At 45.6% G+C, this 5877-nt stretch overlaps 1 non-coding gene across 1 annotated transcript; it reads right to left on the bottom strand.

Moving 5' to 3' along the window:
* Positions 1–4279: 4279 nt before the first annotated feature.
* On the bottom strand, positions 4280–4354 carry Trnas-cga (transfer RNA serine (anticodon CGA)). The gene has a single exon. It is a non-coding gene; the product is annotated as a tRNA-Ser (tRNA).
* Positions 4355–5877: the final 1523 nt, after the last annotated feature.

Genomic DNA, 5877 nt, shown 5'->3' with positions numbered 1-5877 from the left:
GCAGGTCAAATGCACCGCATGGTCATACCCCGAGGTGATTTAAATCCGCAAACCGCCCACCAGAGCGTTGTTCCACAACGTATCAGCATTATCCTTAATTTATGAGCATGAGTGCAGATACTGCACAATGTTTTCAGATACTTCTACATTTAACGTTTTCTGAAGCACAAGAAGGGGACCACACCGAGACAGCGAGAAACACTTCCATACTGTAACACCATCTTCTAAGCACCTCACTATGAACTCTGCACATGATGCCAGGTAACGGTCTCCATAGCGAGCGAGCTGGCTCAGTGGTTAGCCCACTGGACTCGCACTCGGGAGGACGACGGTTCAAACCCGCGTCCAGCCATCCTGATTCAGATTTTCCTGATTTCCCTAAATGGCTCCAGGCAGATGCTGGGATGGTTGCTTTGAAAGGGCAGGGTCGATTTCCTTCCCCCTCCTCGACACAATTGGAGCTTGTGCTCCGTCTCTAATGACATCTGTACGTTAAAGCCAATCTTCCTTCCTTCCTTAACGTTGTCCACGCATTCGCGAAACCAAATCCCTGACGCCGTGTCGCCACAATGTGTAGCGTCATTCATCACTTCAACTGACTCGATCCCAGTCATCCACTGTGCAGTGGCGTCGCTGGTTCACCGCCTTAAGCGCCGTTTAGCTTTGACTGCAGAAATGTGTGGCTTAGTAGAAGGTGCTCGGCCACTGTGTCCACTTATTTTTAACTCGCCACGCACAGTCAGTGCCCTAGCTGGACTGCCGATGACACTTTGGAACTCACGCGTGATTCCTTCCACTGAATTCACGCGATTTTTTTACAACCACGCTACCCGGTCCTCGACGGTCCTTGTCGTTCAGTACAAGAAATTTTACCTGGTCTTGGTTCAGTTGTGGTTGTTCCTCCGAGTGGACTTCACAATCGTATCACCTAGGGTTGATTTGGTCAGCTTTAGAAGGGCTGCAGTGTCCCTGTTGCATTTGTAGCTCAGGTGACGTCACGTGACTGGTCTCGTGACCGGCACATTCACCTGCTTCTCTACTGACAACACTACACTCACTGACTTCTTTTGCTGGTGGATCCACCACTGGTGACATATAGTTGTCAATCCCGCATTACTTACAAAAGGAACATTTGTGGCAAAATGGCCCAGTGGACAGCTCATCAAAAACTGAACACAGATCAAGGATGAAAAGAGGAACAAGGTGTGCAGGACATAGAAAAAAAAGCAAAATAGAAACAGTGTGTTATGGAGGTTAAGATGTGCAACACCGAGCTGACTGCCGGGGGCATGGCGTCGTCGTTGTTTGGGAAGCGGGAGGTCCATGTTCAGACTTACGTCGTGACCCTCTCTTTTTCACAAAATTATGAACTTTCCGTCCGGTCAGTGTTCTCCTTCTGTGGTCTTGGCAGTTGTCATACTACACATTGGTTATAGACTATGAGTCATGTGGTTAAAGTATACACACATCAAACAAATTTTGCATCACCCCGGTTCCCAGAACTCCTGAAGATACACGTTGACTGTGGATATTGTTTGACAGACACAGTCCCTTTCACTGTTCAGAGACGTCACTAAACCCGCCCAAAGATGTGAACAACCATGCATAAGAGCGCCTATTAGACGGAGGGGGTCTGACAGCGGATCAGTTCCAGTCATTCCACGAGGAAGGAGGTACACGGCTCGTGTTGTCTGTAGTTCAACCATACCTAGACGCTCAATACTGCGGTTCGATCGCGCCCGCATTGTTAATTTGTGCCAGGAAGGGCTCTCAACGGGGGAAGTGTCCCGGCGTCTCGGAGTGAAGCGACGTTGTTCGGACATGGAGGCGACACAGAGAGACACGAACTGTCGATGATATGCTTCGCTCAGTCGCTCAGTCCGCCCAAGGGCTACTTCTGCAGCGGATGACCGCTATCTACGGATTATGGCTCGGACGAACCCCGACAGCGACGCCACCATGTTGAATAATGCTTTTCGTGAAGCCACAGGACGCCGTGTTACGACCCAAACTGTGTGCAGTAGGCTGCATGATGCGCAACTTCACTCCTGACATCCATGGCGATCTCCATTTCTACAACCACACCATGCAGCCCGATATAGATGGGCCCAATACCATGCCGAATGGACCGCCCAGGATTGGCATCACTTTCTCTTCACCTATGAGTGTCGCATATGCCTTCAATCAGACAATCGTCGGAGACGTGTTTGGAGACAACCCGGTCAGGCTGAACGCCGTAGACACACTGTCCAGCGAGTGGAGCAAGGTGGAGGTTCCCTACTGTTTTTGGGGTGGACTTATGTGGGGCCGACGTACACCGATGGTGTCATGGAAGGCGCCGTAACGGCTGTACGATATCTGAATGCCATCCTCCAACCGATAGTGCAACCGTATCGGCAGCATAATGGCGAGGCACTCGTCTTCATGGACGACAATTCGCGCCCCCGTCGTGCAAATCTTGTGAATGACTTCCTTCAGGATAACGACTAGAGTGGCCAGCATGTTCTCCACACATGAACGCTATCGAACATACCTGGGATAAATTGAAAAGGGCTGTTTGTGGATGAAGTGACCCACCGACCACTCTGAGGGATCTACGCCGAATCGCCATTGAGGAAGGGGACAATCTGGACCTTGATGAACTTGTGGATAGTATGCCACGACGAATACAGGCATTCATCAGTGTAAGAGGACGTGCTACTGGGTATTAGAGGTACCGGTGTGTACAGCAATCTGGACCACAACCTCTGAAGGTCTCGCTGTATGGTGGTGCAACATGCAGTTATTGGTTTTCATGGCCGAAAACCTCATCCTCGAATGAAAACGTGTTACAGTACATAATGGAATTACAATAAATTTGCTACAAAAAGCTCCTATTCACTTATTTCCCTAGGATAAATAGTTTGCGCGAAAAGAGAGTTGGAAACATTGATAATCTCGCGCGACGCCCGTGCACTGTAGCTTAGGTACTTTTGTAGGCCAACTTGAGGTAGTTTCCTGACTTCTTAGACCACAGATGACCTGCATGAAATTGATCATCTCAACTTCCTCTACACTACTGTGGTACGTTGTAAACAATGTCAATGTTTGAATAACACAGGAAATAAATAAGAACGTGCATTAAATGTATTTTATCTCGGAAACTTTTCGGAATAGTGCGTATGTCAATAAGAAGGCTTTTGTTCAGAATCAATAATACTATCACCCCTCAAGCATGTAGCTTTCTTCCTGACTCACCCTGTATGGCATTAGATAGTGTATGGGACCTGGTGCACGCACTGAATCAAGTTTTGTCGTATTTCTCCTTCGTGGTCTATAGGGTGAGATGAGTTTCCTTTCGTCAACACCAGCAGAGAACCCCGAACTGTAGCCATCAGTCGTACGCGTTGAAAGCAAGAGGAACTACCCGAACGGAGAAATGCCTTTGATCTCTGGATGGGTGAGGATCTCCACCGCGAGGATAAACATTTCTGGCGGCTCATCGGCAAGTTTTCTAAGGTAAAAATAAGAGACGTATCTCTGTGTTCCTGTGCATGTGGCTCTTTGATCTGTTAATGTAAGCAAGTCTCGCTGTCAGACAGCGGTAGCGGACCACAGAGGTCAGATTTCGAACGGAAGCTCGTGGTTTCAGAGAGTCTGTGTCACTACCAACACGGAAGACAGTTCGTATAATAATCGGCGGCAGAAAGGATGGCGCTAGAGATGTATAAAATTACCATAGCACAGATTTCATTTGAGATGACGACCTGTGATTTACACGCTTATTTTTCTTAAGAAACTCCATTTTTATAATAATAACGGTATGCCCATTCTGCAGATACTCCTGCGGTGTGCTCGTAACAATGTAACCAAATATAATGACGCACAACTTTCGTAGATATAAAGGATGCAGACTTCTCCGTAAGGAAAAAATTACGTTAAAAATTATGATCACTAGATTTTAAACCCGAATAATAAACTGGCAGATTAAAACTGTGTGCCGGGCCGAGACTCTAAAACTCGGGATATTTGCCTTTCGCGGGCAAGTGCTCTACCATCTGAGCTACCAAAGCACGACTTCCGCCCCGTCCTCACAGCTTTACTTCTGCCAGTACCTCGTCACCTACCTTCCAAACTGTACAGAAGCTCTCCTGCGAACCTTGCAGAACTAGCACTCCTGAAAGAAAGGATATTGCGGAGACATGGCTTAGCCACAACCTGGGGGATGTTTCCAGAATGAGATTTTCACTCTGCAGCGGAGTGTGCGCTGTTATAAAACTTCATGGTAGCTTAAAACTGTGTGCCGGGCCGAGACTCGAACTCGGGACCTTTGCCTTTCGCGGGCAAGTGCTCTACCAACTGAGCTACCCAAGCAAGGTTCGCCGGAGAACTTCTGTAAAGTTTGGAAGGTAGGAGACGAGGTACTGGCAGAAATAAGGCTGTGAGGACGGGGCGGGAGTCGTGCTTGGGTAGCTCAGTTGGTAGAGCAGTTGCCCGCGAAACGCAAAGGTCCCGAGATCGAGTCTCGGCCCGGCACACAGTTTTAATCTGCCAGGAAGTTTCATAACAGCGCACACTCCACTGCAGAGTGAAAATCTCATTATGAATAATAAAGTTAATTTTAGTATTGTAATCTGGTTTGTCATATCTGTATAACTGAAATTAAATTTTACAGAGGGGAAAAAGAGATGGCATCTGTTCATCCAAAACTACACTAGGAATTTGTGTGATACTGGTTTCAGTGATTTGCTTTTCTCTACAGTGTGTAAAATAACACAAAATGCTCCATGGGCACTACGTTTACTTGTGACACATCTTCCACAAGGCGGGAACCGAATTTCGGAAACCCTTTTTGCTGTTGTGTTTACATGTTAACGTGTGAAGCGGATTTGCTAGCCCAGGTAAATACGGCGCCTTGAAAACAATTGATATAGTTTATGATTTAGTCAGCATAATCGCCATTTCTCTTCATTTAGACGTGGTATATATAGCTTCAGTCTAATATTTATATTTATCCTTCATTGTACAAAAAGTCACTCCGTCCATATTAGCCGAACATTTTTAAAAACAAGACGAAACCTGACAGCGCAAGCACGCTTCAAAACCGGTTTTGTTTACATAGGAGCGAAAATCGATTGCGGAGATGGAAAACTGGCAACCAGATGTGGATTTCCATTGTAATAGTTTTTGAAGTGTTTACACGACCACCCAGAAGCGGTATTGGGAAATCGGTTTACGAAATCCGATACTGTGATTCCCATGTAAACGGGGTGATGGATGATTTTCTGTGAAAACATATTTCAGTGTTGGCCGAATATTTATCTTCGTAACAACGTCAGAGATACACTATTCTATCTCTTTGGTAGCAAATCTGTGTCAGAATTGCTAATATCCGTGCCATTCTCGCCTCATTTTATCTATGGTTGCGACATTCAGTTGTCACTTAATCATCCATATTAGTATAGTCAGTGGCTAAAACAGTGGCCCGATCACAGTTGCAGGTTATCTGTCTAAAAACTTAAAGCGACAAGAAAGGTTTGAATTTCAGTATTTCATATAATTATCGCTCGAATTTATGAGTTTAAAATGCTGTCATAATCTGCTCTTTAAGAAGTATAATCTCAAGTTAAAGGTTTTACACAATTAATCAAATATTAAAGCAAGAAGCTGTGTATAAGATTCGAGGCAGTGTAACTAATAGCGCGGAATTACCCCGCAGTACTTGAAAATAAGAGCACTTAGTAACTTCCAACAAATTTTAAATATAGTTTAAAGCCTTTTCGGAACCTATTTTGGTGACAACAAAATAAGGAAGAGATACAGTATATCGCTTACTTTATTTTAGATGTTCACGTAGTAATACTTCAGTATTAAATGGTTCAAATGGCTCTGAGCACT

This window comes from Schistocerca nitens, chromosome 10 (assembly GCF_023898315.1).
Source record: "Schistocerca nitens isolate TAMUIC-IGC-003100 chromosome 10, iqSchNite1.1, whole genome shotgun sequence".
In the NCBI taxonomy this organism is placed as follows: domain Eukaryota; kingdom Metazoa; phylum Arthropoda; class Insecta; order Orthoptera; family Acrididae; genus Schistocerca; species Schistocerca nitens.
The sequence above is the reverse complement of the archived record's forward strand: the minus strand, read 5'-3'. Positions and strand labels throughout refer to the sequence as shown.